This window comes from Taudactylus pleione, unplaced genomic scaffold (genome assembly GCF_031769625.1).
Source record: "Taudactylus pleione unplaced genomic scaffold, aTauple2 ptg000116l, whole genome shotgun sequence".
NCBI lineage: Eukaryota > Metazoa > Chordata > Amphibia > Anura > Myobatrachidae > Taudactylus > Taudactylus pleione.
In genome coordinates, this window is record NW_028284518.1 from 22786394 (window position 1) to 22812013 (window position 25620).

General features: G+C 44.1%; 1 pseudogene; it reads left to right on the top strand.

Moving 5' to 3' along the window:
* The first annotated feature begins 8311 nt into the window (after window positions 1–8311).
* LOC148524826 (uncharacterized) lies at window positions 8312–12760 on the top strand (annotated as a pseudogene).
* The last annotated feature ends 12860 nt before the right edge of the window (window positions 12761–25620 follow it).

Genomic DNA, 25620 nt, shown 5'->3' on the forward strand with positions numbered 1-25620 from the left:
CAGACACTAATGTGGAGGCTAATACTGTGTCTTGGCACTTTTATAGAGAATGTATCAATTTATGGGAGTGGCTGGAGTAACGGTAACTGATTTGCTTATCTTGAAAAAACAGGAAATTCCCTTGAATTAAGAATAAACAATTGTCCAGTAACCTTTTTTTGTCCTTTTGGTTTCGATTAGTCAGTCTCAGCAAACCTATTTAAAATATCTAAAATGTATTTATAAGGTTTCTTTAATTTGGGAAGAGTATTCAAATAAACCAAATTGAGAACATTTAAAACTAATGCTGCTGTGCTTTCTTTGTCCCATATGGTATATGTGATTGACACACTTAGAACTCTTACCAAAAACATACTAGGTTTCACCAGTGTTTTATAGTGCAAGGGATGCCATACACTAAAAAATGCTTTTACCAGTGTTTTCTAATACAAGGGATGCCGCACATACTGCACATGCCATTTTTACACAGAACTTTAAAGTTAGACTAGAGTAGAATATGCCACCACACATCTATATTTATGGTGGCACAATTTACATTAGTATCGCTACAGCGCAAAATAGTTTATTCAGGAGCAAATTTTCTACCCAGCTCTTACAGTAACTCCAAAACATTCCCATTGCATACCTCCCAACATTTGGCAGAATTTAGTCAGGACCTTATGCACAGACCAAAGGCATGCGTATGAAAATGGGGGCATGGCCACATTACACAGATATCTGTCTACTTCTTTAGACAAAGTAAACGAGGTCTGCGATATGCATTGCAGCACATCTTGTAGGCCTTCACCTACCATTCACCATATACTGAATGTTTATTCACCTGTAAATATATCCATTTTCATTATTATTTTTTGTTTTTATTTTGCTATATTTTCTTTGCATATTGTATATAATACCAGTGGTTGAATTGAATGTAAATTGCCCATTTATTTTATTATTAAATATAAAATTTTTGATATGCAACTTGTCAGTGTATGATTTAAAAATCACATGGATTACATATACTAATGACACTTAGGGGTAAGTTTACTAAGATGGGAGTTCTATTTAAGAAGTTATGTTGCCCATAGCAACCAATCAGATTCTACTTCTCATTTATCTAGCACCTGGAATCTGATTGGTTGCTATGGGCAACATCACTTCTTAACCACTTGCCTGGCACGGTCGTATCAGATATGTCCACACCAGGCTGGGCTTTCCCTGACATGGTCGTATCTGATACGCCCAGTCAGAAGTGCCCACTAGGCGGCTGCGGGAAGCTAATCTAGTCCCTCTGCTCCTTCAGATTCCCCGCCAGTGTGTCCCGATCACTGTCGGCCACAGTGATCGGGCACCCAGTGGGACCCCCCTCCCGGCAGCCTGTCTTGAATAGCAGAAAACAGCAGCTGCGGCTCCCGATAGCCACAGCTGCTGCCGGCGTGAACCCCCTCAGGGCGAAGCTTCCCTACCTGACAGCCGCTCCCACCCCTTACATCACGGGGTGGCTGCTGCGCTATGTCCCCGGCCGCTCCCACCCTTTCCTTCCCAGCGCGGCATACAAGTACTGTAGAGAAACAGCAGCTACGGGGTGGCTGCTGCGCTATGTCCCCGGCCGCCCCCACCCTTTCCTTGCCGGCGCGGCATATAAGTACTGTAGAGAAACAGCAGCTACGCTGGGATGGGAGCGGCCAGGGACAGAGCAAGGCTGCTGCTTCTCTATAGTACTTGTATGCCACGCTGGGATGTAAAGGGTGGGAGCGCCATGAACATAGCGCAGCAGCCGCTCCGGCATGTAAGGGGTGGGAGCGCCGGGAACACAGCGCAGAAGCCGCTCCGGCATGTAAGGGTTGGGAGTGCCGGGAACACAGCGCAGCAGCCGCTCCGGCATGTAAGGGGTGGGAGCGGCCGGGGACTTAGAGCAACAGCTGCTCCAGCATGTAAGGGGTGGCCGGTGGGAGCTCCGGGGACTTAGAGCAGCAGCCGCTCCGGGTTGGAAGCGGTGAGAGAGCGGCCATGAACACTTGTTCCCCTGCGCGGCTGCCAGTGTTCTGTCCCCGGCCCCTCCTTCAGGCTACAAGTCCGCCCCTGCCCGTCCCCCATGTCCTGATCACAGTGCTCGGACATTGTATTTTCTATAAAAAAAAGAAAATCACACTATATATATATATATATATATATATATATATATACACATACATACATATATATACACATACATAAATATATATGTATATGTGTGTATATAAATTTATATATATTTATATACACACACATATATATATGTGTGTATGTATATATATATATGTGTGTGTGTGTATATATACATATATATATATATATATATATATATTATATATATATATTACACATACAGGTAGAGAATTTCCCATATCCTAAATGCTGGGAACCAGGAGCATGTCGGATATGGAATGTTTTCAGCATTTAGAATACCTCGGAGTACGGAGGCGTAGGTGGGTGTCCGGTGTCCAGCTTGCGTTGTGGGGGTTCAGCTGCGTCCATGACAGAGTGTGGGGGTTCAGCGGCATCCATGGAAGGGTGTGGGGGTCCAGCGGTGTTCGCGACGGGGTACAAGGGGGTTCGGCAGGGGTGTTGGAGGGTCCAGTGGCGTCAACAGCTGTCAATGGCCATCATTACAGTATACCATAAAAATTGCTATTTTTATGGTATATGGTGTTTAAAATAAAAAATTTGTGTTGGAATAGTTTTAAAAAGTTGTTCTTGACCTAATTCAATCATAAAAAAAAACAAAAAAAGTAAATGTACCCCTTAATATCATTCAGGAATTTCTAGTATAAAGCTAAATAGCTAAATATCCAATTTTTACTGTGCCACACTGACTGTCTTATATGAATGTCCAAGGTGCATGATCTACTAACAAAGGATGAGCACCACCCACAAAGAATTAACTTGTTTGATGGGTCCATGAAAAATTACAGTAAATACAATGTTTTCATCCTTCTGTAATACTTTCTGAGTACTTTAAAGAAGAATACTCTTAAACTACACTAGAAGCACCAGGATACTTTATTGCCCATCGCAACCACTGTCGCATAATGGTGTCATATTTCAAAGTTCTAGAATTGTTGAGTGTATATGCACCTGTTTTCATTCTCACCACTTGCTACACGCAGTCTACACTATATACATTATATATTTTTTTCTCTGTACAATGTTCCATACAAGGCACACGTTTCAAGGCTGGAGAAGCACTTTATTGGTTAGTTCCAGTTTTTCCAGCTACACACATCAGACACCTGGCAGTTCTTCATAATTGGTGTCAGCTTTATTTGAGTATGATGCCTACTGTACAAAAGAACTAAATTTACAGTTGACTGATAAAATACAACTGCAAAATAGCCGCAAATATATTTTTAAATGCAAATCTTACTATATGTAAATACAACATACAAGAGCACAGACTTGACAGTCATCATCATTAACTAGTAAACTTGCACCCGGCCTATGGGACACACAGATATTTGCCTTCAATGAATATGTATTATTAAATAGAGATGAGCGGTTCAGAACACCTGTAATCTGAAGCCACCGGAACTCCAATATCCGAGTCAATCAGAGTGGTGCCTCAGGTGTTACCACCTGACTCGGACTCCACTTTAAGTTAAAACGTCATCCTTGCATAGGATTCTAGCGGGTTTGGATTCTATATAAGGCATCATGGCCATGACTTGGTGCCATTTCACACTCAGACACGCTGCTGTATGCTGCGCTAAACTCTGCTATATAGGCTGTGCTGTGTCCACTCCAGACTCACAAGTAGCTGTGCTGCTCTGTATAATCAATGTGTATAGTAGGGGAACGCTGCATATGCTGCACTGTACTCTGCTGTATTGGTTGTGCTGTGCCCATTCTCACAAGTGGCTGTGCTGCTCTGTATAGTCAGATAGTGTATAAGGGGGGGGGAGGGCACGCTGCTGTATGCTGCACTGTATTCTGCTGTATTGGCTGTGCTGTGTCCAGACTTACAAGTGGTTGTGTTGCTCTGTGTAGTCAGTGTGTATAGGAGGGGCACGCTGCTGTATGCTGCACTGTACTCTGCGGTATTTGCTGTGCTGTGTCCAGACTCACAAGTTGCTGTGCTGCTCTTTATAGTCAGTGTGTATAGAGGAGAGCATGCTGCTTTATGCTATGAAGTACTCTGCTGTAGTTGCTGTTCTGTGTCCAGGCTCACAAGCTGTGCTATGTATAGTCAATGTGTATAGGGGCACGCTGCTGAATGGTGCACTGTACTGTGCTGTAAATTCAATTAGCTGACTCATTAACAAGTGGCTGTGCTCTGTATAGTCAGCGTGTATAGGGGCATACTGCTGTATGCTGCGCTGTACTCTACTGTAAATTGGCTGTGCTGTGTCCATCTCAAGTGGCTGTTCACAAGCAGTTCTATATTGTGTATTGTCACTGTCAGTTGTGAAAAAAGTTAAAAAAAAATGTAAAATTTAAAAATGTAGTTATTTATTATTTTTAGTTTAAGTTTGCACAACCTGTGTGCGCTGTACCCTGTGTGTTACTATTATTCGCGCACATAAAAAAAAAACACTTTTGAATTGCCGCAGTGAGACTTGAGCTACGAAGTGAAAAATAAAGATATTCTTCCTTCTATTGTTTTGTTTGTTTTGTTTGTACTGTTTAGTGCGCTTTACCATAGTGTGCTTTGTTCACGTGCATATATAAACCCTGTGACTCTACACAGTTTTGAGCCGAGCTACAAAGTAAAACAAATACAGATCTATTGTTGTTTGTACTGTTTGGTGCACTTTACCCTAGTGCGCTTTGTTCATGTGTATATATAAGCCGTCCCTGTGACTCCACACAGTTTTGAACTGAGCTGCAAAGTAAAAAAAACAGTACAGATCTATTGTTTTAAGAAATAACATTACTACTCCCTTAGCGAAAATAAATCAGCCCTAGGTGTAACACATGTGGGTACCTTAAATTAAAAGATCAAGTGAAAAAGTGTATGTAACCTCCAGGTGGCGCTAAAATCTCACACAATCTGGCAATCTGGATAATACCAACACTGTGTTTCACAAGCAAAATGGCTGGTTTGCTTTTACTAGTAGTGGCCTGTAGGCCGAAGGTGAGATGCAGCCTGTGGGCTGTTGAAGCAGCCTTGAGGGCTGGTTTGCTTTTACTAGTTGAGGCCTGTGGGCCGAAAGTGAAATGCAGCCTTTGGGCTATTGAAGCAGCCTTGAAGGCTGGTGAGTCTCTTTATGAAAAGGTGATCAAGATGCTGAGGTGCCACCAATGTCGCCGGGTTGACACTGGCGTCGGTGCGCCGGATTGCGCACTTGGCACACTGAGATGTTACCAATGTCGGCGGGTAGACACTGGCGTCGGTGTACCAGATTGTGCACTTGGGATGCTGAGATGCTACCAATGTTGCCAAGTTGACACTGGCGTCGGTGTCCTGGATTGCGCATTTGGGACGCTGAGATGCTAGCAATGTTGCCGGGTTGACACTGGTGTCAGTGCGATGTATTGCGCACTTGAGATGCTGAGTTGTGACCAGTGTCGCCGTGTTGACACTAGCCGCCGGACGCTGGCATGCGACTGGGACAGAAGTGTACTCTGAACTGCTGGAATGACACATGTGGCTGAAGGCAGAGATACACATTGTGCTGCTTAGATGACTCAAGCAACACACAGCAGATAGAATGCAGACCGTGCCACCTGGATGGAACAAATGGCAGTGAATTATACTCAAATAGGACACAGGTACTCGACTGAACAAACAGGAGACTGGAACAACCGGAAGCACGAGTAACTCTATTACCAGCATGGAGTGAAGGGCTGGCTAGAATTTAACAGAAACAGGGCCCAACCAGAGCAAGCCTCCCTTAATGACAGACTAGTGTGCACCCGGCGCTGTACACAGACAGGAGAATCAATTAGTGTGCACTTGATACTGCACACAGACAGACAGTAATTAGTGCAGTGCCTCAGTAGCAACTAAGGCTGGAAACTGCTTAGAATATGATCTGCTTAACTGCAGATCCTAGCAGTCCCCTGGCACCTCACGATAGCAATGATAGTCCTGCAGTCCTTTACGCGTTTTGAGCTCATATGCTCTTCGTCAGAAAGATGCAGACTATCAGAAAATGTGTGCTTGAATACCCTTAGACAGGAAGTGAGTCCTGTATCCCTCAACCAGAAGTCACGTGGCCCACCACTTCCGGTTCACGATCCTTATTACGATCTTTATGTGTAGATCCTTCCTCAATTTGTATCCTCCTGTGCAGCCATGGGTGGGGGACACCTCCCTGCTCTCAGCTAGTACTGCTGCACTAGGTCTCCGTAGCGAAACCAGAAGTGGTCACGATGTCAACATCCGGTTCAGGCTGTAATTCGAAGTAGGTGTCAAGTTGCCAAGGAGATAGCATTTTGCTTCTTCTCCCGTCACAGGAAACAAATGTTCTTCATATAGGTTCCATATATTTATATAGGAAAATAAAAAATGACATATAATGATTAATAGCTGGAGTAAAAATAATCATTTTTTGACCTGCTGACCGAAAACTTTTTGCTTGTGAGTCACTGTGTTGGTATTATCCGGATTGCCATCAGTGAACATACAACACCCACAAACTTCTTGAATCCGGTACGCAAGCCTATGGTGACCCCATGTTATTGGCTTTTTTATTTGATGCTATTTATGTGTTTTTACATTTTGGCCAATTATAGGCATATACAGTATGAAATAAATCTGTTTTAATTGATGACAATATTACATTATGTTATGTGTTCTTTATTTTCATGTTGAAAACTCCACTTGAAAACCCTACCTATGAGAGTAGTAATATGTTCTGTTTCTTTTATTATTGTGTGAGATCTCAGCACCACCTTGAGGTTACACACACTTTTTCACTTGATATTTTAATTTAGGGGTTTTAAGGTACACACATGTGTCCATCTAGGGCTGCTTTATAAGGGAGTAGTATTGTTATTTCTTAATACAGTTAATTTTACCTTATATATACATACCCCTTAGCAGCAACATGTTTGCTCACTTTTCAGAAAGGAAGAAAACCGTCCAATTTTAAATTTGATGAGGCCGACTTGACGGATGATAACATCCAAACCGCCATGGTCACCATGAGCACATGCTTAGTGAAGGAGAACAAATTATGGTGGGAGATAGCTGCCTTAGAGAAATACCAGGTGGAGCAAATTATACCAAAAGGCCTAAGAATTTCCAAGACCCCCTCTTTCCATGATTTGTCAGAAAATTTTCAAAAGGAATGGAACAAGATTTTACATCAATGCTCCTTTTCTCTGATGAATCTGATTTACAAGAAAGGAGAGAGTAATGAAGGCACTGAATGAAAGGATAGAGATTTCACAAACCTTGATACATCCTTTAGAGAATTTGAAATAATGTGTGGAATTGGAAAAGAAAATTTAAGAGAAAATAGAGAACACAAGGAAACTCATACATAAGAAATGGAAAAAATTTCAAAGGGATTTTAATTCTTTAAAAAAAGGGAAAAATTATAAGAGGAAAAAAAAGAGAAACCAAACTAAATATCAATTCAACCAAGAAAATGATCATTTACGAAAGCAGATATCAAAATACATACACAGGATTATAGATTCATGAAGAAGAATAGATTTTCCAATCGCAAGGAGTTCAGTATATGGACAAACTAAGAAACCAACAAGAAGACCGAACACCTCTGAATAAATTAAAACCATTCTATCGACCCCAACCAGGAAGATTTACACAGAATTATGAGAGAAGATACCCACAAGATAACTCGGATGGAGTATGGGAAATTCCGAAAAAATACAATAGGAGAATGAATAATTATGCACGTCCTTTGTATAAGAATTTTAACAACAGATATGAATTATTAGCGGACCAAGAACCTTCTTCATCCACATCTACTTTTTTAAGGGAAAGTGGGAGAAGGTGGAGAATACAATAAAATCCCCCAGAAAAACCAGAAGGGGGAAATGTGGGGGGGGGGTCAAGGGAAAAGAGATTGAATAACAACCGTGTAGGATATTCAATTTGAGCTCCAAATCCCTTTCTGAAGTAGAAGAGAAAGTACTACAGAAAGGACTAAAAGTTTGTTCTTCGGGAGGCTTGCCACCTAGCCACAGCATGTGGGTTAGGCAGCAAGCCTCCCGAAAAACGCTGAGGCAGAGGAAAGTGAAAGAATTTTCACTCCCTCTGCTTGTGAATAACGCGGCGCGCGCGGGTCACGTGCATGCTCGTGTCACGTGCATGCCCACGGTCACGTGGACGCACGCCTGAGCCGCAAATTTCGATTGTTTTTCTGTCAGCGCTGACATGGAGGACACACTATCTGTCTCTGTGACAGACTCACTACAAACGTCCTCCATGGCTGGCAGTTATAAGGGGAAAAGAGCCCTCAAAAGGGCAAGAGCTTCCCCCTCTACTTCATCCTCTATATTCGTATTAAAAAGAAAAAAACTTTTTCTGTCAAGTTTTGACACTTTTGATTCTTCTGACTCTGAGGAAGAAAAATCTCCTCAGCACTGTGACAAGTCACCTCCCTGTTCAGGGAACTCACCAATCCATAAGAAAACAGGTAGAAATAAAAATAAAAGTAAGTTTAGCCCCAGGGAGACCTGTTCAGGTGTCATTCCCCCATTCACTGGAATTGTCCGTAGCAGACAACAGCATAGTGCTCGGAGCAAGCACATCACCTCTGCCCATAGCTGGCAAGATACCTCTGCCCGTAGCCGGCAGCACAAAGGTACCCGCTCTCAGCATGTGGGGTCACCTGACAGACAGTCGCACTCTTCCCATAGGGACCGTGGCCACTCTTCCTCGCTAGACTGGGAATCAGAGAAATTACCAGAACCTCCGCCTCATACAAACGTGGCGAATATAGCGAGATTCAGATGGCCAGGGTTGCTTTAGCGGGAAAAACACCGCCCACTAAATTATATTCCACACACTGGGCCTTAAAAAGTAACTCCGAGGTCCAAAAATTTGCCCAGTTGGCGTTTAGAGCGGCACTTGTCAAAGAAGATGAGTTGGTGTTACGATCCTACATGGGTTTACCAGACGTACCGGCACTGTTCGCTCCCAATATTGACCCTGCCCTAGCCTCCATAGTGGGAGAAAAGAGGCAAAATGATTCCACAGACCGTACCATGATAAAAATTCAATATAAGATAGCCGATGCAGCTGGCCCACTGCTGTTTGTATTAGATAAAGCAGAGAGAGAAGGGGAATCCAGCGACTCTCTGGAATCGCTAGTGGAGTCCAAGCTTGCTCTCCTTAAGGCCATTAGCAGAGCAACACTCATAATAGGCCAGACGTTTAACTACATCACCAACACCTGCAGGTCCAGATGGCTTACCGGCACAGGACTCGCAGACCTAGCGTTTAAATCATTAGAATTCCCTAACCTTACTGATGCAGACCACTTCGGCCCTCAGTTTATAGAGGAGGTTAAAATAAGACATAAGACAAGGAAGTCCTTCTCAGACCTTAAAAAAGTAAATGAGCCCTTCAAGAGGCCCTTTCTTCAAGGGGGTCGGACTTCGTGAGCCACTTCCACGGCACAAGAAGAGCCCAGAGAGGAGGCTTTGTGCACCAATCCAACGATGCCCCAAGAGGATCGTACTCTAACATTTGGAACAATGCCAATAGAGGCCGTAACTACGGTAAGTTCACCCACTTTCCCTTCTCGACACATAACTCTCAAACAATCATATCTAGAGTGGCAGAAGATTACCACAGACAAGTGGTTGCTGAAACAATCCGTTCAGGGTTAAACCTTCCTCTAATTCGTTTTCCACACCAAGCGGGTCATATTCCTTGTCCAAGGAATTGCAGCCCTCAGTTAGATGAGGTACTGACTACAGCCCTCCAACAGGGAAAAATAGAATTGGCAGACCAGACAGCAACAGGCTGGATAAGCCACTTATTTCCCATAATAAAGCAAGACGGCTCTATAAGACCGGTATTAAATGTCAAAGCTTTAAATCAATATTTGAAACCAAAACACTTTCGCATGGAAGGTATTCCAGACATTCCTTACCTCCTCACAAATGACTGCTTCTGCGTAAAGATAGACCTGAAAGAAACTTTCCATTCCATATCAGTTGATCCGAATCACAGGCGTCTCCTCAGTTTTTTTTGGAAAGACACCTTATTCCAATGGACAGTTATGGTGTTTGGCCTCTCTTCTGCTCCTTACACCTTTACAAGGCTCATGAAAGCTGCAGTGTCCCACTTGTGTCAGCAAACCATTCAATGTATCATTTACCTAGACGACATACTACTGGTACATTCAGACCACGACACCCTACTAAGACACAAAGACTTGACCCTTTCCCTACGAACAGACCTGGGATTCATAATAAACACTCAAAAGTCAGTGTTAACCCCGACCCGGAACATAACATTCCTCGGTTTCAATCTAGATACCCATTCTTTCTCCCTGGCAGTTCCTCTAGAAAAATGGCTAGATACGAAAGAGCACATACAAAGAACTTCCCAGAAGCGCAGATTATCCCTCCGCTCCTTAGCAAGGATTATTGGAAAAATTATTGCTATGTCCCCTGGGTTTAGACATGTGCCCTTGTCATGCAGAGAGCTACAAACGCTCCTAAGATCTCTACTTCACGCCCACTATTCCTGGACGGACACCATTTTCCTCTCCAGAAGAGTAAAAACAGAACTGTCGAAGTGGAAGAGTCTCCCTGTACCTCCTCCTCGCCCACTCTTAGACCCAACACCCCATATGACGATCACGACAGACGCATCACTAAAAGGTTGGGGAGGTTTCTCTCAAGAGAAAGCAGTCAGGGGCACCTGGTCTCCCCAAGAATCCAGTCTCTTCACTAGAATTACGCGCAGCAAAACTTGCTCTAAAAGCCCTAGTTCCCGAGCACACAAGAAGGGTCTGCATCCAGCTATGCCAGGACAATACGACCACAGTGTCATACATAAACAGAATGGGGGGTACCAAATCACTATCCCTATGCAAAGAAGCATTAGAGATCTGGGATTGGGCAGTCCAAAGGGACATAATTTTACTGGCAACCTACATCCCAGGAGAGCTCAGCAAACTCGCAGACTCACTATCCCGAGAAAGAATGTCCCTGGGATCCGCAGCATTGACAAACCAGGTCTTCCTAAAAATAATCCAAACATTCGGAAACCTAGAAATAGAGCTCTTTGCCAGCCCCACAAATGCCCAAGTTCCATGTTTCATATCCAGAATATGGACAAAAGGGGTATGGAGAATGGATACGATGTGCTTCCCTTGGACAGACCTGTCTCACCCCTATGCCTTCCCACCCCCTGCCCTCCTCTTGAAAGTCCTACAGAAAATCAGAGAGGAGCGAGTACCCAGTATTGTGGTAGTATATCCAGTATGGCCATCCAGGGTATGGTTCCCCCTGATCAGCCAATTACGCATAGGACCCAAGATTCCCCTGGGGTTATCCAAGGACTGTTTCCAGGGAACCCCAGACATTCTGGAACCACTTCCCCAGTGCATGTGGATGGCAATATTACTAGGTTGCTAACAGATCCAGCCCTAGCATCCCCCACAAGAGCTCTAGCCCTAATCAATGCATCCTTAAGACCCTGAACTAGAGCCAGGTATGCAGCAATAATTAAAGAATTTGATCTCTGGCAGCCCCAAAGGTCTTTTTCTAACCAATCCTCTCTACTACATTTAGCCTTAGACTTCTAAATACCAAGTAGGCCTAGCATCGGCCACCATAAAGTCATATGGTTCTGCCTTAGCCATCATGATCCCAAACCTAACAGATAATAAACTTTACCTACGTCTGTTAAGGGGTATCTGCCTCTCCAGGCCCATACAACCTAAGTACTCCCATACCTGGGATATCGAACCATTCCTCTCTGCCCTAGCCTCTTGGGAGACAAAGAACAACATTACCCTGCTATACCACAAGTTGGCATCCTTGCTAGCTTAGCGATAGCAGCCAGAGGGGCCGAATTAACCCTTATACATACCTCAGACCCATGGTTATCACGGACTCCTACAGGGTACCATATCATTCTTAAAGGTCATACAAAAACGTCATTGTTCAATAGCCCAATAGTAGAATTCGATTTGATACATGATGCTTCAGAACCTAACCTGTGTGTGGTTTCATGCTTATCATCTTACTTGGCCCTCACAGCACCAATAAGGGACAATATCACACAGCTATTCATCACTAGCAGGAAACCATTTCACCCAGCAAGATCCTCTACTATTAGAGGATGGATTGTGACATCCATGAGGGAAGCTGGGATAGACACTGACCACTTCAAAAGTCATTCCTTAAGGGGAGCTGCCGCAACAAGAGCAGCAGCTAAAGAAATGCCCCTACAGTCAATCATGTTAGCAGCAAGGTGGGCCTCGGCCCGTACCTTTGCAAAGCACTATTGGAGACCAACTGATCTACAAAAGATCGAGTTTCTCAGAGCAACCACCAGGTATGTGGTAGTCTACCCACATGCTGTTGCTAGGTGGCAAGCCTCCCGAAGAACAAAACACTAGTTTGCAGGAATCTATGACCTGCAAACTGGATTTGTTCTAGGGAATAGGATTGATCCTAGCAACAGCTCCCACCCAACCCTCCCAATTTTTTATTTTTTTTTCTTACTCTCCTTTGCTAGGTCTGTTGTTTCCTCTGGAGACTCTCACTTGACGTCAATTAACCTTACCTTTCTTGTCCTTAAGGCGCAGCAAGGGACCCAAAGAAACCTCAAGCAACAACCAATAAAGAACAGAAGTAACCCGGTACTCCTGACAAGATTTCCTGCCTAAGTTGGAACAGCTGTTCCCCGTCCTGTGCAAAATCCACTGTTCAAACCATTTTTCCTCCTAGGAAATCATCAGTTACAGTTCAATAAAAATCGTTCTTGTTGTGAAGCATTTACGATTTCATCCTTTTTATTTTCCCTTTCAAACTAAGGTCAAAATGTCAAACAAAGGCATAAGGTACCAGGTATACAGGTTTACCTTCTCCCACACCATTACAATCTGGGGACTCAATTGTCACCAGCGAGCTTTCGAAAAAATCTAAATTCGCAGTTACACATGGGTTTAGGTTTTGTCCCGACAGTACAGCACGACACGCTGACCAGTCAAATTGATCTGCATAGACTTAACCGTCAACTCCGACTCAAAGAGTTCTTTGAGGACAAACCCAATTTAAGGACAGACACCCCCATGTTTCAGCTGAGCCAGTCGAAATCGACATTCGATCCAGTTTCCAACAATCTGGCCATAAAAGGATTCACTAATCTGATCGACTCTTGCATCTCTAAATGCAAAGGGCGCTGTAACAAAACACATTCTAATTTATCTAAAAATGAAATTGCGGCCCTTAAACAACTCGGTAGTGATACGAGTATAACTATCCGCCATGCTGACAAATGGGGCAGAATAGTTATACAGGAAATTGCCTCATATCGCAACGAATCACTTAAACAATTAGCGGACACTAAAGTTTACCGCAAGTTGGATGGGGATCCTACTAGGCAATTTCAAGTGGAATTAACTACCATATTATCATCAGCTGTAGAGGAGCAACTTATCAACAAAATCACTCGAGATTTACTATTGCCAACTTCACCAAGGGTACTGTTCTTTTACACTCTACCCAAACTTCATAAAGACCCACTTAATCCACCGGGCAGACCGATCATATCGGCAAGGGAGTCCCTGTATTATGAAATATCAAGATATCTTGACTTTCATTTACAGCTAGTGATATAGGCAGAAAAGACGTACCTTAAGGATACTACTTCTTTCCTGAAAAAACTTGGTACTTTAGGGACCTTACCTGATGAATGTTGGTTATGTACAGTTGACGTCATCAGCTTGTACACTAGTATCCCTAATGACAGGGGCCTTACGGCTATGGAACATCTTTTGATCAATAACCCTCATTATTGTGGACCTGACTTAGCTTTTTGTATAGAGTTGCTACGTCTCACATTGATAAGAAACTACTTTGTTTTCAATGGTAGCTTCTATCTTCAAACCCATGGATGCGCCATGGGTTCTTGTGCAGCACCGGCGTATGCTAATGGGTTCATGTATCGTGTGGAGCAAGATCTCTTTTTCAGCAAACCTGAATATGCTGGGAGAATCAAGTTCTTCACACGATACATAAACAACATATTTATTGTCTGGCTAGGCAGTAGAGACAAATTTATACACATGATGGCTAGTGTTAATCTGTTGGATAATGACATTAAATTCACCTACGAGATTGATTCAAAAGAGGTCCATTTTTTGGATGTCTTAGTAAAATTATCACTTGGCAGAATCCAAACGTCAGTATATAGGAAGCCTACGGATCGCAATACGCTACTATTAGCTTCCAGTTTTCACCCTAATAATCTTAAGAGGGGGCTGCCATACTCCCAGTTTCTAAGGATTCATAGGATATGTAGCGACCCTGAGGACAAACTTAAACAGCTGCAGGATATGTTTGATAAATTTGTCAACAGAGGTTATTCTCGTGACCCCTTATTGGAAGCCAAAAGACGAGCGTTAGCTGCTCCAAAAGATAACATCACTCAGAGAAAAAACAACACAGATCAGAAACTAGTGTGGGTCAATAGCTACAGTACGGCCAGCAGAACCATAGTTGGAACTGCCAAAAGATTTTGGCCAATGATAAATACTGACCCAGGGATAACAAGTCTTAAAAACACTACCTTGTTACCCTGTTACAAAAGGGGCAAAAACATTCGCAACTGGCTCGTACATAATGATATTACTGCGTTTGCATATACTCCTTCTACACATTTTTTTGCCAAAAAGCCAGGGAACTATAAGTGTCTGGGGTGCACAACATGTGGATTTCTTGAGACAGGTGATAGTTTTGTTCACCCACATTCGGGACAAAGATATAGCATCAAAGGTGTATTAACATGTACTAGTCAATTTGTAATTTACTTTATATGCTGTCCATGTGGATTACTCTATATAGGGAAAACCACCCGACATTTCCACGAAAGAATGGCTTTACACAGGTCTGCCATTCGTCTGGCCCTGTCTGGCAAAGAGAATGAGCAGCCGTTGGCTCGCCATTTTCATAGTTGCAGACATACTCTCTCCACCTTGCGATACAAAATGATAGAACAGGTCCCTGATCATCATAGGGGGGTAATAGAGCCAGAAAGTTGCTACAGAGGGAGGCATTCTGGATCTATCGACTGAATACGCTACAACCCCACAGTCTCAATGAGACACTTACATTGTCCTGCTTTGATTAATCTTTTCTGAAGTGTTATTCCTCATGAGCATTCCCAGTTATTTTCTAGTGCTTTTTTCTAATTTTCTAAAAACCTTTTTGATTGTATGTGCTGCTATCGAGATTTATATATATTTTTTCTATACATCTATGCATCTGTTGATATATTATGTCAATGCTTAATTCTTATTTAGTAACTTCCCCCTTGGTAGATACGCTGCAATTGTATTGGTGAAGGGTTTCACTTTCTTTTGTTTGTTTTGGTTGCTATAGCGAGCAGAGTTTTGGACATCACGTGGGCTGCGTGGTGCCGCGCGAAGACGTCAGACGCCCTTGCAGATGGACGGAGATGGTCGCACTCGGGGTGGACTTCGTATGTTATATAAGTAAGTGTTTTGTACATTGTTGTTATCTTCCTGATGAAAATCGCTTGAGATTGAAACGTTGAAGTAAAGGACTCAACTATATTTATTTGTGTGGAGTGCCGCTGCCATTGTCTTCTACCCTATATATATCTATATATATATATATACTTCCCATGGAAGCCTGGTACTCTGGATGATTGGACCAACGGAGGGGTGCCTTCCTAAACACATGTAGTCATCTCACGTCCCACTCCAAGAACGAGGCGGCACTCCCAAGTAGTCATAATGCAAGAAACGTGTATTTAAATAAGTTCAGTGACACATGTTATCATCGACGTTTCAAGGTCCGTGGACCTTTTCATCAGGATGGGTCACAACATGTGAAGAAACAACAATCTTTTGTTGTTTCTTCACATGTTGTGACCCATCCTGATGAAAAGGTCCACGGACCTTGAAACGTCGATGATAACATGTGTCACTGAACTTATTTAAATATACGTTTCTTGCATTATGACTACTTGGGAGTGCCGCCTCGTTCTTGGAGTGGGACGTGAGATGACTATATATATATATATATATATATATATATATATGTATATATATTTTAAAGATACATATTTTATACATTTTTATTATCATATTATCTTATCCAGACTATTTTTACTCCAGCTATTATTCATTTTATGTAATTTTCTGTTTTCCTATATAAGTATGTGGTACCTATATGAAGAACATTTGTTTCCTGTGACTGGGAATGAAGAAAAATGCTACAGTATCTCCTTGGCAACTTGACACCTACTTCCGTTTACAGCCTGAACCGGATGTTGATATCATGACCACTTCCGGTTTCACTATGGAAACGTAGCGCAGCAGGACAAGTTGAGAGCAGGGAGGTGTCCCCTACCCAGGGCTGCATAGGAGGATCCAAATTGTGGAAGGAGCTACACATATAGATGATAATAAGGATAGCGAACCAGAAGTGGCGGGCCACGGGACTTTCGGTCATGTCGACTTCCAGTTGAGGGATATAGGACTCACTTACCTGTCTTAGGGTATTTAAGCCCACATTTTCTGATAGTCTGCATCCTTCTGACGAAGAGCAGAAGCTCTCATATGAGCTCAAAACGTGTAAAGGACTGCAGGATTATCATTGCCATCGTGAGGGACGAGGGGACCTGCTGACCGAAAACTTTTTGCTTGTGAGAAACCATGTTGGTATTATCTGGATTGCCAGCGGTGCACATACAACACCCACAAACTTCTTGATTCCGGTACGCAAGCCTATGGTGACCCCATGTTATTGGCTTCTTTTTTATTTGATTCTTTTTTATTTTATGCTATTTATGTGTTTTTACATGTTGGCCAATTATAGGCATAATGTTGTGACTCCTGGAGGAAATCAACTGTATAAATGTAGAGCCAACTGAGGGCTGGAATGTATAGTACTAGTCATTGCCAAGGGTTAAGGATTTGATGCAGCTTATGGGCTGTTGCAGCAGCCTTGAGGACAGATAGTGGCCTATATAGTCATGGCTAAGTGACTGATGATGTGGAGCAGCCTTTGGGCTGTTGGAGCAGCCTTGGGGGCTGATTGTGGCCTTTATAGTTGTGGTCAAGGTACTGATGATGTGAAGCAGCCTTTGGGCTGTTGCAGCAGCCTCGAGGGCTGATTGTGGCCTTTATAGTCATGGCTAAGGGACTGATGATGTGGAGCAGCCTTTGGGCTATTGGAGCAGCCTTGTGGGCTGGTTGTGGCCTTTATAGTCGTGGCCAAGGAACTGATGATGTGAAGCAGCCTTTGGACTGTTGCAGCAGCCTTGAGGGCTTATAGTGACCTGGGGCGCCAGGACCGTTGCAGCCTTTGGGTTGATGAGACTCAGGTGAGGTAAGCAACACGAACGTGGGCTGCTACGAGTGCTGCCGAGATGACACTGGCGATGGTGTGCTGAATTACACACCAGGAACACAGAGTTGCTACCAATGCCACCGGGATGACACTGGCGACGGTGTGTTAGATTGTGCACCTGGAATGCAGAGTAGCTACCAGTGCTGCCGGGATGACGCTGGTGGCAGTGTGCTAAATTGCACACCTGGAGCGCTAAAATGTGACTGGTGCCACAAGCCGCCGAATCGCGACAGATGCTTCTGAGGTAGAAAGCGCACTGTGCTGCCCAGATGGCACAAGCAGCACACGTGGACGAGATGCAGGTGGAGCCACCTGGTTGGAATAAATGGCACCAAAAAAACACAGCTTGACTGGCTCAGGAACTCGACTGACAAGCAGGAGACTGGAAACCGGACGAAATTAACAGAAACAGGGCCAAACCAGAGCAAACCTCCCTTAACGTTGCACCTGTGCTGTGCACAGACAGGAGAATCAATTAGCATGCACCTGACACTGCACACAGCCAGGCAGTAATTAATGCAGTGCCTCAGGCTGGAAGCTGCAAACAATATGATTTGCTTGGAAACAAATTGAGGTTTTGGGATTCTTTTTACAGCGCTACAACATAGAGGGAGAGCTGCTTTATCTTTGATTTCCGTCTACCCAAGACTTTGTGAGACAATAAATTAAAAAAAATATGTGAAATCGTATAAAAGTGCTACCCTCAGGGATGGGAAATGGCTCAGCTTCCAGGTGTTTTTTCCACTCCCAGTGATCGGAACACAGGGTTCCGAAACACGTTGGCAGGAAAGAGGACCACTGCTGTTGAACCAGTCCTTGAGGAGAATGGACATACAGAACTGAAGAATCCGGATTACCTCTCTGTATTTGACACCTTGCTCATGACCTTCAATCTTCTGGTAAAACAGCCATCTGACACTATAGTCACCATGCTTAGCTTTTTTTATGTGATATTGATGTTTTTTATTTATATGTTTATGTCATTAAAATAGTATATGCTTTAATTACCTATTGTTTTTGTGTTAAAGCTACCAGACATTTAACATAGATTCAACTTCACTCACATATTTATAAAAGAAACACTTGACTCACTCCAATTACTGGGAGTGGAAAAAACACCTGGAAGCTGAGCCATTTCCCATCCCTGAGGGTAGCGCTTTTATACGATTTCACATATTTTTTTTCAATATGATCTGCTTAACCGCAGATCCTAACACATTAAATAAATCTTTTTTAATTGATGACAATATCATGCTATGTTATGCGTTCTTTTGTTTTCATGTTGAAAACTCCACTTGAAAACCCTACCTACGAGAGAAGTAATATGTTCTTTTTCTTTTATTATTGTGTGAGATTTTAGCGCCACAGATCTATTGTTGTTTGTACTGTTTGGTGTGCTTTACCCTAGTGCGCTTGCATATATAAGCGATCTGCAAATTAAAAAATGGATAACGTACAGTTTAGAGAAGAGCAACCAAATACTGTTGTTGCAGCTGCTGCCACAAGTAGTGATGATGATGCTAGTCTTTCAACGTCATCTACTAAAACCTATGCTGAAGGGCATTGAGGGTCTAAGCCAGGGCATCTAAAATCCAAAAAACAAAACACAGTGCTAAAGAAAAAAATACATCTAATAAAGGGAAAGTGTGGTGCAGAAAAACATAAAATTGCCAATATGCCATTCACCACACGCAGTGGCAAGGAAAGACTTAGGCCATGGCCATTATATATGAGTAGTGGTTCTGCAACTGTGGCATGTACCCAATGAGATGCGGGATGTACCGCTTCGCGGATGCAATGCTTAGTGCATCCTGCCCAAAGCGTTTCCCAGTGTGTGCCTACTGACTGTGCCTATGAAAGAAGATTTTATATGGTAAATAGCAGTGTATAAGAAAGGTGAGATTTGATCTGTTAAATACCAACCTTTGCTAACATTTGTTAGGGTGTGACATGCTGGTGAATGTTGCCCTCGACTAAATTATTGTCAGTCCAGATGGTCTTTATTCTTTGATCGATTTAATCTAGTGATTACTTAACGGCCAGGTAATAAGAACATCAAAGCTGACGCCCTGTCTCGAGCATTTAGTTCTGCTGAAATGGAAGAAGTAAGGGAAGACAAGACCATTCTAAACCCTGCTTGTTTCATAGCAGTCACGAATAGGGTCAGGATTCCTCTGGGGAAAACATTCATAACTCCGGTCTAAGTTGCTTCAGTGGGCACATTCATCACACTTCAGTGGGCATGCAGGAGTCAAAAAAACCTTGGAGCTGATCCTCAGGAGGTACTCCTGGCCGTCAATCCATCAGGATGTAAAGGACTTTGTGGCAGCTTGCCGTATTTGTGCTCAGCACAAGGTTCCACCGCACTCTCCATCAGGTTCCCTGTTGCCATTACCAGTGCCTTGTAGTCCTTGGACTCACATTTCTATGGACTTTGTGACTGATCTGCCTTCATGCCAGGGGTTCAACACAATTCTGGTGGTGGTGGGTAGATTCTCCAAAGCTGCTGACTTTATTCCTTTAAGAGGTCTACCTTCAGCACAAAATTGGTGGAAGTGTTTATAAGAGAAATCTTTAAGTTACACAGGATTCCTAAGGATATTGTTTCCGACCGAGGGGTGCAGTTTACCTCTAAGTTCTGGAGAGCATTATGCAGGTGCTTTGGCATCAACTTGAGCTTTTCTTTGGCCTATCATCCACAGCGTAGTGGGCAAACAGAGCGAGTAAACCAGGAATTGGAAAAATTCATTTGTGTATGTTTCTGCCAGTCAAGATGACTGGGTCTCTGTGCTACCTTGGGCTGAATTTGCCCACAATAATCTATACAATGAGGTATCGGGACACTCTCCATTCTTCATTCAGTACAGTTTGCATCCAGTGTTACCGGAGTTACCAGGCCTTCAATCAGTATCACTTCCAGTGGTACATAGTACAGTGAATCGATTCTTTAGGATCTGGAAGATGGTAAAAAGGAATTCACGCAAAACCTCTTCAAGGTACAAGCTGTTTGCAGACAGGAAAAGGAGAAGAGGCCCGGTGCTGGGTCCTGGTGATAAAGTCTGGTTGTTAACCAAACATCTGGTCTCTGGCATCAGACAGGTGCCAGAGTATAGGCTGCATACCATACTCCAGCGTTCCAGTACTCACCTGTTATCCTGATCCTGACCTTGGCTTGCTTGTGACTCTGATTTCACCTGACTCCTTTGTACTACTCCTATCTGGTTCTAACCTCGACTATCCCCTGTAACCTGTCTATGTCTGCTCCCTGGTACCGTTTTGTTTGTTTGGTATTGACCCGGCCTGTCAACTATGTTATTCTTCTGCACTACATCCAGTACTCACCAGCACCTGTATAGGGGAACCTAACCTGAGGGCCGCAACCTGTGTGTCAGACACAGCCATGCCCAAACCTTCTTGCGAGGATCCCTGGTGAATACCGCCTGCACATTTCACTCCGCACTGCAGGCATAGGTCCAGCCAATTCCCTAAATATGGGCTGCATCCACAATCCGTTCAAGAGTTCGTGACACAGCTATTGGCAAATTCCCATGGCTGAGGAGGACAAGGAGAAGACCACTTTCACCACCCCGATGGGGTTGTATGAGTTCAACTGTATGCCCTTTGGGTTATGCAACACACCAGCTACATTCCAGAGGATAATGAAACATTGCCTCGGGCATCGAAATTTTGAAATTGAACTCCTTTACCTTGATGACGTCATATTCTTCTCACAGAAATATGCTGATCATCTCCAGCATTTAAGAGGGGTCTTCCAACAGCTGGTGAAGTACAAATTTAAATTGAAACCTGCCAAGTGCCACCTATTGAAGCCAAAGATCCAGTACTTGGGTCACGTCATGAGTGCCGAGGGTATAGTCCCAGACCCAGAAAAGGTCACAGTGGTTGTGGAATGGCCAATCCCGAAAACAGTTAAAGATATCCGAAGGTTCATGGGATTCGTGGGATACTATTGGAGGTTTGTTAAGGACTTCACTAGAATAGCTGCTCCTCTGATGGAACAATTACGCGGGATTCCCAAAGATGAGTAAAAGAAACCACAACCCATCGAATGGACAACTGAACAGCAGTGGGATTTTGACAGCTTTAAGAAAGTCCCCGACTATAGTACTCCCTTCCACCTGTACACTGATGCCAGTAAACGAGACCTGGGGGCCGTCCTCGCCCAGAAACAGAATGGTCAAGAACGTGTGATTGCATATGCCAGCAGAAGTCTCCAAAATACAGAAAGGAACAATGGTAATTATAGCTCGAGTTCCTGGTGCTGGTGTGGACAGTGACCGAGAAATTCAAGGATTATTTGGTCATGACCCCATTCGTGGCTGTTACCGATTGCAACCCACTAGCTCACCAGTTAACTGGCCAACTAGGGGTGCTGGAATAGAGATGGGCCTCCAGACTCACCAATTATTACTACAGGGTGGAGTACAGAAGTGGGCGTAGTAACACCAACACAGACGCGTTATCCCGGTACCTTATTTTGAATGAAGATCCGATAGAAAACAACAAGTGGGAACAGATTGAGATACCCAGTTTTGGTCTTCACCCCAAGGCACCCAAACAACATACTATGATTTCAGCCACCGCTGAAGATAATGCCGCTGAGAGATGGAACGCGACAAGTGAATGGGTACAGTGGCAGGAAGACAGTCTTTGTTTCCACCAATTCAAGAAGTGAATGGCCAGTCCCCATGGCCCATCTCGTGCAGAGTGGCCGGTGGCCGACCCGGAAGTAACCCAGTGGTGGCGTCAACATGACCGACTCGAATCACAAGATGGACTGCTGATTTGACATAGTATCAATCCAAAAACTCACCTGACGGTAAAGCAACTTGCGGTGCCTCAAATCAGAGTGGCTACAATATTACAGACTTACCATGATCAGTCCAGTCACTTCGGATGTCAGAAGATGGAATCCGACGTCTGGAGGAGGTTCTACTGGAACAGTCTGCGTCATGATGTGAAACACTGGTGTAAGAACTGCTTGACTTGTGTCACACACCAACTAGCACTGTCAGACCAGAAAGCGCCGCTGCACCCCATCATCAGTCGCCAGCCTCTAGAACTTGTCTCAATTGACCACATTAAGCTGGAGCTGAGTCGGGCAGGGTACACTTTTGCCATCATCATCATCAACCACTTTACAAAATTCGCAGTGGCTCTCCCAGTTCGTGACCTGACAGCCAAGACAACTGCTGAAGTCTTCTGGCGGGCTTTCGTGAGACCATATGGCTACCCAAAACACATACTCACCGATCAAGGCCCGGCCTTCGAGTCTTAACTCTTTTGAGAGCTATGTGCACTGTACAGATGCAAAAAATACGATCGACCATGTACCACCCCCAAGGGAACGACGCTTGTGAAAGAATGAACCAGACCCTGATAAATCTACTACAAACTGTTCCACTCAAACAAAGGCCAGAGTTGCCCACCTTTTTGGCTGAATTAATCTTTGTGTACAATAACACTCCCCATGGCTCGACGGGATATACTCCCTCTTACCTGCTCTTTGGGTGTCCGGGAAACCTCCCAGCCGATCTTCAGTATGGCCTCCCCAGTGAGAAGACCCTGCCAGAAACTATGTGGGTGCAGGAGCATCAAAACAGATTGCAAGAAGCCCAAGCCATAGTCTCTAGGCGCATGGCCCTTGCTAGAGAACGACAGAAACAGAACTATGATACCTGCAATTATGCAAATTCGATACCCATGGGAAGCTGTGTAATAAAGAAAAATAATCGTCGCCATAGCAAATTGGGTTCTCAATGGGAAGGAACTCAACCCGTACAGAGTGGTAACCGCACCTGAAGCTGATATTGCTTTCTATTGCATTGAAAGGGAAGGTTGCCATGGCCGAATGCTAGTCCATCGAGATCAACTCAAGCTCCACCATGTTCAGTATGACGAAGCCGATGCAGGTGGAATAACTACTGTAGAACGCTCATCCCAAACCAACCAAGTTGCTACTAAATTGCCGCGTGATCCTTGGCACGTATGGCCCTCTCCTGTCCAGTCATGTATACCCTAGACAGGGTGAGTCACCGCAGATTTGAGAAGATGTATCTATTCCCGATGCTCAAGACACAAATTGTGACCCTGAAGAGACTGTTACTGGCCCTGCATTGAGACGCTCAACTAGGAGCACAAAAGGGACACTGTCTGTAAGGTACAGGGAAATGTATTGATTCTCTTACACTTGATGATTACATGCTCGCTTTGCTTGTTGTTGACATGTAATAGTGTAATGTTTATGATGCATGGACATTTTTATGCCTCAGTTTAGTGATGATATGCAAAGACTTTGTTCAAGACTTTACATGCGTGAGGACGTGCATAATTCAAAGTGGGGATGAATGTGGTACCCCCATAGAAGCCTGTGGAACTACAGGTGCCAGCATGCTTCTGCAGCTAGCAAGGCTGAGGCATGCTGCACACAGCCCACCTCTACAGAAATGACAGGGACCACATGGGTTAATACAGCTAGAGACAATACAATGTTGTATGCTGCAAGACTCCTTACCTTCCCCTGATTGGATGCTCTGAGAGCGGGAATCCCAGGCATGGAATGTTGCCCTGGACAGAGAAAGGTGTTAAATATGCCCCTAATCTGAAGGGAGCTGAGTAGTGCAGAGAGGAGCCAGTGTGGAGAGACAGTGTTGTTGATGAGCAGAGAAGGACTGATTAAGTAAAGAGGGAGTGCTAACGACACTTGTAACCACACAAGGGCAGAGGAGACTTCCACAGCAACAGGGGAAACCCCTGCTATCAGCACCCCGGCAAGAGCTAATGCAGAGAGGGAAGTCCTGCACTTAAAGAGTGTCCCTGCAATCTGATCCAGTAATGTGTGTGAGAGACCCGGTGAACCAGCACACCTACCAGGACTGAGTGAGTACCTACCCAAACACTTCACAGAATAGATTTGTGGGATGCCACCCTCTATAGAGACATTCCATTACTTACTTCAAACCACCTGGATTTATGACTTTTTTTGAGACTTTGTAAGAGAATAAATTTTAGTTTTGTTCTTTATTTAACTACCTAACATTTTTTCATGTTTTCAATGTATTTGATTCTTGTTTAGTTTATATAGTCCTGTATTTGGGACCCACTTTCATAAGCATTGCAGAAGTCAAAGTTTATATCTATTTATTTTATATTTGTTGGTTGGATTCATATTTTCATATCTTTTTTGCATATACATATACATAAGTTCCTGGAGCGCAATTTCTAATACTATTTTACCTACTTTACCCACACCGCCTAGTATTGTGTCCTGGCCCCTGACCAACGGGGTCATTCAGACCCACTCGCAAGCGGCAGTACGCTCGCAAGTGGGTCGATGTTCCCCACTGCGCATGCGCACGACGGAGGGAGCTCCGTCGTGCGCATGCGCGAGACCCGGACTGCGACAGCCAAGCTGTCGCTCCGGGTCTCGCACCAAAGGGGGCGTGCTGTCGATGGTGACTGACAGCACGCCCCCTTTGGTGGGTGTGCCTGCCAGATGGAGGCGTTCCCATGGGAATGCCTACCGTCTGAAGCCGGCCCCACTGACATCACTAGTGATGTCAGTGGGAGTGATTTTGGCTCTGATAGAGCCAAAATCACTCCAGGGCTTGTGGCAGGGAGACCCTACCGCAGGGTCTCCGTCGCAAGTCCGATGGTCGCGATAGTCAAGACCATCGCGACCATCTTTTTGGACGCTCGTATATGCTGTGGGTGGTCACTCACAGCTATACGAGCATCCAGGAGGACGCTCCATTTTAATGGAGGAGAGCCCTGATTCAGAGCGAGCGCTCTGGTCAGAGCATCCGGCTCTGAATCAGGCCCCAAGCCAGTAGTAAAGGGAGACACTAGTTTAGCTATGGGACAACTAATTTACCTTTAATTAAAAGGAAGCAGATGCCAGTCTGTGGTGCAGAACATTGCAAGCTTTTGATAAGACAGCACCTGAGTTATCCTAAGGAGAACAGTGTCCATGTCACTCAGGATCATTCCCACTACTGTGCCATTTGGAGGAATTAATCTTGCATTTAAGGGCTTTATGTATATGCATATACATCCCTTCTTATAAAGGGATCTCAAACCCTGAGCTCAGGTACA